The 11,300-nt window shown below is 53.1% G+C and overlaps 1 long non-coding RNA gene across 1 annotated transcript; it reads right to left on the minus strand.

The window, feature by feature from the left end:
• Positions 1-1,637: 1,637 nt before the first annotated feature.
• LOC116281359 (uncharacterized) lies at positions 1,638-8,081 on the minus strand. The gene is made up of 3 exons (XR_004190808.2): positions 7,955-8,081; positions 3,595-3,789; positions 1,638-2,380 (listed from the first exon to the last, which is right to left on the minus strand). It is a non-coding gene; the product is annotated as an uncharacterized lncRNA (long non-coding RNA).
• Positions 8,082-11,300: the final 3,219 nt, after the last annotated feature.

The raw sequence follows: 11,300 nt of genomic DNA on the forward strand, positions 1-11,300 counted from the left end.
CACATTAATGCAAGACATTAGTAATAGGGGAAACTGTACAGGGCTTGGGGGGCTACTTTCTGCTCAAGTTTTCCATAAACCTAAAACTACTCTTAAAAATAAAGTCTATTAATTAAAGACAATGACAACAAAACAAAACAAAACACAAACAAAAGATCCAAAAAGAAAACTCAAGAGGGCTGGGCCCAGAGCAAGACCAGCGGCCCCTTGTGGCCAGGCTCCCCGAGCCGGCCCTGGATGTCAGAAGCAAAGAGGCCGAGCCCACCCTGCCTGTGAGGTGTGGCCACTGTAATGCAGCTCCCCAGCCTCTGGCTCAAACCAAATGAGCCAGAGGTCATTCAACTGAATTTCTTTTACCTCTTCACAGTTGAGGAGCCTTTTCTTCCCCCAGTTTTGGGGCAGAAATCTGGCTGCAAGGACTCGAGGCAGCTGGCTGCTGAATGCAGGTGGAGGTTTTAGCTTTAGATGAGTCAGCTCAGCAGGGAAGCACCCTTTCCAACCTGCCATGACTTTTCACTCTAACTCAGCTGCTTTGGGTCAAGGCTCAGCCCTCACAGGTTCAGTGCCTCCAGGTGCCACTCACCCTCCCACTGGAGAGACACTCCCTCAGAGTGGGCGTGGCTGACACCCAGGTACACCTGGAGCCCCCAGAAAGGACTTCCTTCTTATGCCAATGACCAGTGGTGCTCCTTGGAGCCAGGTGGCCCCAAAGGTGGCCTTTGGTGGAAAACAGGCCATCACGTCCCTGGGTTCCCACAGCGTGATGCTGGTGGTCCATGCCGTGTTCAGTGCTGGAGGAGGGCTAAGCCCTCAGAGTCCGTGGTAAACTGCAAGGAGCCGGGTCACGGCTCACATGTTCACTCTCTGTGTTGATTCTCTCTGACACACTACTTCTGGCAGCACAGGGTTGACCCATAGGCATGCGCTTTGGACTGAGCGTGGATCTTGTCTATTTACTTACTAGTTGAGTGACCTTCATGTGAAGCTCCCTCAGCCTCAGTTTCCTCGGCTGTGAAATGGGCATCATCATCTTGGTCTCACAGGGACCTCAGTGAGAACCCAACGCAAGGAAGGGAAGGGTGCCTGGTGGCAGTTAACACGTGCTCCCGGCCCCCAACACCCACCGACAAAGAAGGACCCTCCCTCCCCCAGTGTTCCCAGGCTCCCTGTGGGTCCAGAATCAACAGCTATTCCTCAGAAGCAGCAGAGGGAGGCTCTGGGCTAGAGGCTGGGAGGGCGGGGACACGGAAAGGGGGTGGAGTGGGGAGGGACGGAGGGAGGGAAAGAGTAAAGGACATCGTTCTGATGGAATTGTCCCCCAGCACAAGGGAACCTGCACTGGATCTGGAGGCACAAATGTAATAACACACATAACAGACGGTCTGACCAAAAGTCAGAAGATGCGCGCTCTGGGAGGCAGGAGATGATTTGAGATTACACAGAGGTCTCAGGGGGTCTACGCGGCTGTGACAGACACCTGTGCAAGGTCTCAGGCGGGGATGAAAAGGAAGCAGGCTCCTGGGGACTGAGGTTGGGGGGTTGCACTGTGTTCGGGACCCCTCAGGCCACAGCCCACCAGGGGCATCCAAAGGGAGCACAAAACACACACGGCAGGGGAACTGTCCCCGGGCTCTCACTGCAGCCAGGCTGGTTCATCTCTGTTTATTTTTTCAAAACAAAACTAAAAGCCACCACTCAAAATGTTTGAGAAGACTGCTCAAGTTAAAAGCTTTATGTGATCTGCAGCCAGAACATCGCAGACTGGTGGGCAGAGAGGAGAGCTCCCGGCAGCCCTCGGGCAGGTCCCGGCGGCCCGGCATCTCCCACTCCCTGCTGCTCGGCCGCCGCAGCTGCTCCTCTCCGGGCTGCGGTCCAGGCAGCGGTCCAGGCAGCGGGCGTGGCCAGCCGGTGGGCTGAGATTGGCGGCAACCGCAGATGGCACACATTTCCGTTCTCTGCTGGGCTTCTGATCTGACCATCCAGCACTTCAAGGGCCCAGCGTGCTCCCGCCCCTGCCAGAGGTCCAAACACATCCGCCAAGACGGCAAGCGGGTCCAGGCCCGGGCGCGGACGTGGTCAGAATGAAGATGAAAAGACAGTTCCTGGCGCTCTGCATCTTCACCGGGGAGGGGGAGCTCCTGGCCTCCGGGGTCCAAGGGTGGAAACCCGGTTCATTGTCATCACTGCTCGTGCTTAATGTTGGCTTCACTTCGCTCCAGGGTGACCCCGCTGCTGTTCCGGGCGCCTTCCTTCCTGTTCCAGTCCTTCTCCGTGTAAAACTCCGCCAGCACGGGGCAGTGTTCGGAAGCCACTCCGCCCCAGGACCAGTCATCTGGAATCCAAGGGTTCGTGAGGCCCTCTCTCACGACAGCCCAGTGACCTGAGGCAGAGGGAAAAGAAACCAGAGGTCAGGATATAGGGGATGGGGGATGTGAGGGCGGGGTGTCGCAGGCTGGCAAGTGGCTGCACACCTGGGCTCCCTGATGAGACTCAGCCTGGCTTGTCTGTGCAAATGCGCTGTCTCAGCCCATTTGATTTTCTCAGCAAGTGAGGGTTTACCACGGTAAGCACTGAAACTACCCCTAAAAAGCTTAACAGCAAGGGGGCAGACGAAATGATTTCTAACTTCCCTACAGCCCAGTGTTCTCAGGCTCCCCAGCTCCCGTGGTGAGAGCACTGCCTTCCGCTAGCGCCTCCTTGCAGCCCCAGTCTCTGTCTTGCCAGCAGGCCATTCTTACAAACTGCATCTCACCTAGTTTGATGACTGTCACTCCTCTTGAGACCCACTTTCTTCATCCTCTGGATCCTCCCATGACACAGTCCAACAGGAAACCGGTGCCCAGGATGGGAAATTCTAGTCTTGAGGATCTAAGTCTCAGCTGCATGTCGGGGTCTCACAGTGGGACCCCAGCATTAGTACTTAAAACATTCTTAAATGTCTCGCTGAAGTATACTCTGCATCCATTGGCATTAGTGAAGCTTCCAGGCAGGACTGAGAACAACTGTTCTTGTCTTTCATCAAAAGACCCTACCATTGCGACTATATTTCTGTTTTCTGATCCAAAGTCTGCTCAGCAAGTGACTGCTATGGGGGGGGACTGCTTTTCAGCACTGAGATCACCCACCACACCCTGGTCCTGGAGGAGTCCTGTTTAAAGCACTTCTCCCATCCTGTCAACTCACCCCTAACCACTGCTCCTCAGGGCATGGACGGTGAGTCAGTAAACCTCAGGCCACAACACAGCGGCTGAACATGATAGGTCTGGAGAGGTGTTTGCTGAATGACTAAGTGTCCTTAAAATTAGGCTACATTATCAGCTCATCTTGGAATCTGGGGATGCTGCCCAGGATACACTGGCGTTGTCCCTGTGGTACATCAGTGAATGCCTTTTAATTATTTTTCACACCCCTTCACTCTTAAATGTGACTCTATTTGAATGATAATGACACAGTCACCTAAATGATAACCCAGTAAATGCCTGGGAAGGCAACTCCTGGCTCTTGCTCAAACCAAGTGATCCGGAACTGTCAGCTCAGACAGGTGCATTCTACTCCATTTCGGAGCAGGAGGAAGGACGAGTGACTTGTGTTTACCTGTGAAAACCTTCTTCAAGGTTTTACTGATCCAGATGTTGTCCAGAGTCTTTGAACCTTGAGGATTCTTGGTGCTGATGTTGGTGAAGTTGCGTGCGGGGATCAGGGGGCAGAATTCTTCTTTCCTCAGAATATCATAGTCAGTGCTGTCTGGCCCCTGGCCGAAGTCCCCTAAAACGATCACGTCTTTTTCTCCTGGAAGTGAAAGAAAGAAAATCAGGAGTTTAAGAGGAGGTGAGAAATGAACCCAACACTGACCACAGCCCATTTAAGTGGGATCGTGGCTGTCTGATTTGACTCTTAAGGTTAGGACTACAGCATGGTTCTTATTCTCCCAGTGTTTCCAAACTCCTTGTGCCAACCCCCTCCCAAACTTAAGAACAGATTAGTGACACATCTGGAAATGGGGGTCAGTGTGATGGAGAGATCACCCCTGCTCCAACCCATGGGCTCCAAATCTCACAGCACAAAAAGGCCTAAGGGTCCTGCTCAGGTATTTAACAAAAGCTCAACAAACATTTATCGAGCACAGAGGGAAGATCTTGGGAACACAGGGAGAAGACAGCCATCCACAAGGCAAGGAGAGAGGCCTCAGAAGAAACCAAATCTGCCCACACCTTGACCATGGACTTTCCGGCCTCCAGAACTGCGAGAAAGTAACCTCCTTTTGTTTAAGCCACCTGGACCGTGGTATTTTGTGACTGCAGCCTGAGCACACTAACACAGGGCCAAAGTGGAAAGCTTTTCCCTTTAAAGTATCTTCAATATTTCTCTCATAGTTTGATTTACTAGAGTGAGTGGGATAGTGATGAAGTACTTTCCAAAGTGAGCAGAGAGGACAGTGGGCCCGAGCGAGCCTCCCTGGGATTCGTATGGACGGCCTGACCGTCATGGCCTGTCTCCAAGGTCCCTTCAGGGGAGCCACGTTATCACAGGGAGCGGCATTTCTGTCTCATCTTGCAAGGGAAGCTTTAAGGAAAGCAGTTCATAAACGAAGGCCAAATGCATCTGAGACTCAGCAAATCTTTTTCCTGGACATGAACATGCTTCAGTAACAATGGCTGGAGGGAAAGAAATCTAAAGTGGAAGGACACACGCCACCAGCAGAGGGCTCTTGCTCACTGCACGTGACGCCCTCCACCGAGGGGCGGGCGGAACAGAAGGAAAGTGGAGGGAAGCCTTCCCTGCAGCCACTTGTGTGGCCCACAGAGATTTAACCCCTCATGCTAGATCCTAACAAGAGCAGGGTGAGCCCAATCACGTGGTCTTGAGAAATTGGTGCCTCCTTCCAAATAGCAAAACTAACTTGAGAATAACATTAATAACATCTCATCCGTGGCCAGTGTTAATGACCATTCACCGAGCCCTCACTGTGCACTGGACCCTCTGTGCAGGTACGAGGCTGAGGCTCCGAGAGGTGGAAAGGCTTGCCCAGGGTCACCGAGCCAGCACTCAAATCCAGGGCTCTTAGCAAAGAGCAAGGATGGAAAAGCCCCGTGTGCCTGGAACAGTGCCTGCTGCCCGGCAGATGCTTGATAGACACGTGTGGAAGAAACAGTGAACAAGGCGAGGGGGAAAAAAGTGAGGGGAAAACCTCAAAATTAGGGTGCAGTGCAATTTTGAAAGGAAAGAAGGAAAAGGTGCTGCATTTATCGACTATCAAGGAAAACTGAAGTTAAGAAAGTCTGAGGCAGGAGGTTCCCATGTGGCAGGGAGGTTTTCACTGGGGTGCAGATCTGAAGAAGTGTGAGCCATATGAGACACTTCTGAAGCCAGGGGAGATGCAGGTGTCGAGGGTCAATGAGCCGAGCTCTGTGTAACTTTAGGGATGAAAATAACAGCTCTTTTTGAACAGGCACGTCTAGGCTTTTTCTTTCGGTTAAATCAGTTGGGTGATAACATGGCGACAGTCCTTGCCTGAGAGTCCCCAGATGTGTGGAGACCGGAATTCTCCTAGAAGGCTGTCCACCGGGGTGGGTGCCTTAATCATCTTGGTTGCTGGGAGTGAGGGGAGAATGCTCGGGGCTGATTTGCTCCAAGTCTCAGGATTTATAAAATGCCAGTGAAAACAGCAGAAGCCGGTCCCCACGGGGGGAAGGAAGGTCCCCCCCAGATGTCAAGGATGACTGCACCCTGTGTCCCTTTTGCTGAGTTCACAGAGAAGGCCCCCTGGCGGGTGTGAAAGCAGAGAATTCCATCAGAGGATGGGCACACCCAAGCTGACGTCAACCTGGGTGCACATTCCAGACAAAGGCAGAAAAGCCCAGAGTTTACTAATCAAGTCGGCTCTGTTTGCTCTGATAGAAAGAAGCCCGTGGAATATAGGCTTAGTCTTTGTTTTAGCTGAAACGCCTCTGCTCATCGATGCACCCGTGTTGCCCCCCGGGCAGGCTGCAGCACTTCCTGAATCCTGGGTCTGCCGCGTCACCAGTTAACAATGAACTGGACCTTAGTTACACACAGGGGGACACAGAAACATGAGTCACTGTCCATACATGGGTGTGTCAAGGCCAAGCCAGGCTGTGGGTCGATCGATAGTCCCCTGGCAGTTTGGAACATAACCTGCCTAGGTTTGCTAACAAAAACCTTACCAGTCCCTGGATATCAGGGAGGGGAAAAAAAAAACCAAAACAGAGAGAGACTAAGGTTATCAGAGAAGCTAGAGGCTGGCATCTTTCCTTTCTGCTTCCACGAAAAGGAAAACCTTGAGACTGAAAAGAAGAGAAACATGCATGGATCTGAAAAGCTATCAAGTCAGCCTTTTTAGGCTGGAGACTGCAGGTGAACAATTCCCACATAGTTGCTCCTTGGATGAAATATCTCAGCTTAAACATCTTTCTGATACTATCTTAGCCTGAAGACTCATAATTTAAGGAGAATGCTGGTCACAGCACATCCTGGTTCAAAATGTAACTTGCATATCAATGTTTACAGCAGCCCTAAGATGGAAACAGCCCTAGTGTCCATTGACCAATAAACAGAATAGTATTTGGTCTTAAAAAGAAAGGAAATTCTGACACATAGTATGAACCATGAAGATGTAACATTAAGTGAAATAAGCCAGAAACAAAAGGACAAATTTTGTAAGATTCCGCTCACAGGAGATACCCAGAGTGGTCAAATTCATAGAAACAGCAAGTTGAATGGAGATGCTCAGGGACCCAGAGAAGGAGGTATGGGGACTTTATGTTTAATGGGTGCAGTTTCAGTTTGGGGAGACGAAAAAATTCTAGAGATGGATGGTGGTGATGGTTGTAAAACAATGTAAATATGCTTAATATAACTGACCTGAAGGCTTAAAAATGGTTAAGATGGTAAGTTTCATGTTATACGTATTTTACCACAATAAGAAGTCTTTTCAAAATGTAACTTTGTAGTCTGACTGAATTATTTTTATAGCCAAATCTTCATAAGCCCATTGTGAGGGGCCAACTTAACAAGGAAAAAAATGCTGAGCAAGCTAGAGAACACTGGTTAAGACTCTAGTTTATGGAAGAGAATTCCAGCCTCCAGCTGTGAACCCTCATCTAGAGAAGCTTTGAAAAAACCAAGCGCAGTCACACACGTCCCTATCTTTACGGCCATGTCAAGTTTTCTTTCTGGTAAACCATGCACAGAAAACCTTCTGTGTTATTGGCGGCAGAACCCAGAAAACAGACAGCCCACCTTTCTTCTAAAGTTCAGCTCTTTTCTATGTTTTCGTAAACCCATTGGCTTTTTTTTTTTTTTGAGTCAATTCATGTTAGCTGAGTGCCTACTATGTGCTGGGCACTTCCTCAGAAGGTCACCAAGCCCCCTGAGCACCCTATCAGGTCACCACTGTCCGTCCCCCGCTAGACGGAGCTTGAAGGGGTGGTAACTTTTTCTGTCCTACAGAAAGAGCTGAGGTTAAAATTCAGCTTTCCCGTCAGCTTCAAGGCTCCTTCGGTAAGGTCTGCATCCCACCGGAGAGAAAAATGCAACTCACTGCTCGACCAGACTTTCCCACCCTTGTCATCAACTTTTCCTCCTTCACAAGAAGAGCACGTGCAGATGTGCAGGCAGCGCACCCAGGGCAGTTGACCCACAGTGAGCTGTCACCGGGGAGGGTGTCATCACTGAATCCTTTCCATCAAACAGAGGCTGAAGAGCCGCAAAGCTGACACCATGGAACCCGTGTGCTAGACTCACGAAGAAAAGCTGTCAGCATGTCCAGGGCAGCTGGGCTCCCTGAGATGCAGGGAGTGTGGTGGTTTCCTGGGCTTTGCTGCCTTCTGGCCAGATGGCCAGATGAAGGGATCGGACGGAGGGGCACACAGAGGCAACCCCTTCTACAACTCCTGCCCTGCAGAAGTGGGAGCTGAGAAAGACAGCCTCCTACCTTTCAGGGTTTCCTGCAAGGTCTGCACGAAGCTGGCCTAGCGGTGGTTGTCGCTGTGATTCCTGCTCGGGTTCTCGCTCCCTGGGAACGTCAGGGCTGCCAGGTGAAGGTTCACAAGGATCAAGTCGTTACTTCCCACCTGGGCAAGAGGAAAGGACACATCAAGGACAGGCGCGATGCTCTTACTTCCCGCTTTATCTGACTCACACACAGCTTCACGCCCAGCGCTGAGCACAGAGGCTGGCGCACCCTGGGAGATGGGCACCGGAAGGGTTTTCCGACCCCCTGCAGGACAGAGACCTATCTTGTTCTATCAGTGCACCCCGACATCGTACCTGCTCCTCCTGGGCCTGGAAAATTGGGCACATCTGGAAATGGCAAATTTTTGCTTTTTGCTTTTTCTCTTCTAAGCAACTAACACGGGGGAAGTGGGGGTCTAGCGACTGGTTGTTACCAAAGACCTGGGGCTCTTAGGCAAAGGGCCAGACCTCCATCCCCTGCCAGGACCCACTGCTGGGACCCTCCTCCTTCCCCACTGCCCACCCCTACATGTTCTTCTCCCACCAGAGACCACTGTGCCCTGATGCGCGCTGTCACCCGATTTCAGACATGTCGAGAACGACAGCCGGCCGGACCCTAGCAGCGCAGGCTATGCCTGTGCCGCGTCCCCAGGGGTGGCCGTGGTGCACAGGTGCAGAAGCGCGAAGTGCGGGCGGTCCTCGAGCACCGCAGCGTTGCTCAGCTGCTCAGAGTTCAGCAACCTGCCCTTCCGTCTGTCATGGCAACAAAGAGTAAGCGCTGCCAAGCAGCAGCAGGGTGCAGGAAGTGGAGGCTGCCAGTTCTGCCTTACAGATGTGCCAGCACCACCGCCCAGCCTGGAGGGTGGAGGGCTCTCTCTGCAGCTGTGGCTCTGACCGTGGGGGAACCACCTCAAGGCTGTGGGCAGGAAAACCCAGTGTGGAGAGGTGAGCCGCATCTCTGCTCCTACCACTTGTCTGGCCCGCGACATGCCATGAAGTGCGGCAGGCTGCGCGTCTGTCGAGGCGATCGCTTCACTTGGACGCCTTGGCCAATATTTCGTGACCTGACAGCATTTTTCATTGGCCATTAAAAACAGCCTGCCTCTTAGCGTCACTGGCTGGTTCTGCCTGTTGCCTTGCTTGGCCAAAACCATTACAGCCACTTTACAGAGAAAAGGGATCCAGTGTGGAGGCAAGACTGGTATTAACGGTGACACCTGGCTGAATTCCACATCAGCACCATAAGCACAACCCACAGACACCCCAGGGGTGTGCGTGTGTGTGTGTGTGTGCACGCGCACACGGAACACCAGTGCCTCTACAGCTATGGGCCTGAGGGGGACAGTCCTGGGCTGGACCCCAACCAAAGCCATCACAGCCCCAGCACTGGCTGCCCCAGCCCGGCGCTGCCAGAAACTGTGCTGGGGTCTGCAGCAATTCGCAGGCTACGGAACCTCTCTGGAGCGTGTGGTGGGTGGGCGGGGTGGGCAGCAGGTGGCTTGCTAAGTGCTATGGCCAGGGACCGCTGCCTGATCCTGTGACTTCACAGGGATAAGGCCAACTGCTGACTTGCTGATCTGTTTTGACTGCTGGCTTCTTCTTGCTCCTGCTGCCCAGCTTCTGACTGCTTGCTGTTTATTAATATTTCCCAGGGATGTCTGGGGAAATTAGAGAGAGAGCACAGATCTGGCTGCTTGCTGCTCTGGACTCTGGTGAGACAGGGCTTGTCTGGAGGTGTCAGTCATAGGGCTTCCCTGGCTCCACTGCCCAGAAGCTCCTTCTGAGCCCCTTTCAAGCCCAAATGACCCCTTCAGAGTCCCCCCTCTCCCTGGTAAGAGAGAGGGTCCTCAGAGAAGTCCAGTTGCCCTCTAATCCAGTGAGTCCCAAATGCCCAGCCTCGTTAACCCCTGTGCAGGGAAGACTGAAGAAGCATTGAAGCTTGAAACCCAGACATTGTGTGTGTCTGGGGCAGGGTCCAGGAACCCCTGATCTTAAGAATCTCTCCGGGTGATTCCGAGGTGGGTCAGGTTTGGGCAGCAGCCCCCTGACCTTCCCGCCCGCATGTCAACGTGACCAGAGCTACAGATCCTCCAGATCCCTCTCATTCTTGCTCTGGACGTGGTCCCCAGCCAAGGGAGCCCCAGGAGGGTGTGCTGCCCCAGCCCAGAGAGAAGAAAACCAAGGCAAAAGATGAGCTTCTCCAGCTCACAGTTCAGAAAGGGCCTTTTTCCCTTTTTTCAGACGGAGTGGCTCTTCACGGCGACATGAGCGGTACCTTGAACCTCGCAAGGTACGGGCTGGGACCCACGGGCTTCCCGTGCCCGTTGCCAGGCGAGCTCTCCTGCCAGGCGGCGTCTCTCAGCTCCACCCCGGCTGCTGTGTCCCACAGGAATCCCGCAAACCCGGGCCCCTGCAGGAGAAGACGAGGGTTAGTGTGTGTAGGGGGTCTATCTGGTGGCAGGGCTCAGCCCTGAGCGGAGGAAGAGGCAGGTGAGCCCAGGAGGAGACGATGGGGAGCAGCAAGCTCTGCTCTGGGTCCTGAGATTACATGCCCAGGGGCTGCTTCCGAGACAAAAGCACACCCAAAGCCACAGCGTGTGCCTCCTTGTCCCCCCACCCAATTTCCCAGACCGGCAATTTCAGGGAGCTTCACATACTGCCAGGGGTGCCTGGGCTCTTCTCTTTTTGAGGGGATGGGGCGGGAATGGGGACCCAGATTAGGCATGGAGTTATCTTTTTAATCATCACACCCCATGAAGTAGCTGCTCACACTCCCATCTGTCAGATGAAGACAGCTGCTCAGAGAGGTTAAGTAACTTCTTTAAAACCCCATAGCTGGTAAGTGGCAATGCTGAGGATCAAATACGAGAATCCAAAGGGTGGTTTTGCTTACAACAGCTGGGATCTGGCACCTAGCAGAAATTCAATAAACATGTGCTAGATGAACAGAGGTCAGGAGTAACAGTCTCAGTGGTTTGGAACCGGTCAAGGGTCCTCTTCAGGTGGATGGGGCCCCATGTGGGGGTCTGAAGCCCCAGGGCAGTGCGCTGCGAGGGCCAGTGAGTGGGGCAGACAGACAGGGTGGTGTGAGCAGGGTCAAGGTCTCTGGCCATCAGAGGGACCACTCTGAATCTGCCTGCTTCCTGCTGCTGCCACCGGGTGCCTTGTGGAAAGAGGAAAGTCTCCCCCTACCGCCAGTCCGGCTGCTGGGGGCTCTGTGCAGGGGTCGGGTATCAGCAGTGTCACCCGGTGGGGGCAGCGATGCTCGTTGCGAAAGGAGAAGTGACTGCATATCCTGAGTGGGCTCTGGCCGAGTCGCCAGCTTC

Source organism: Vicugna pacos, unplaced genomic scaffold (assembly GCF_048564905.1).
Source record: "Vicugna pacos unplaced genomic scaffold, VicPac4 scaffold_113, whole genome shotgun sequence".
NCBI classification, from domain to species: Eukaryota; Metazoa; Chordata; class Mammalia; order Artiodactyla; family Camelidae; genus Vicugna; species Vicugna pacos.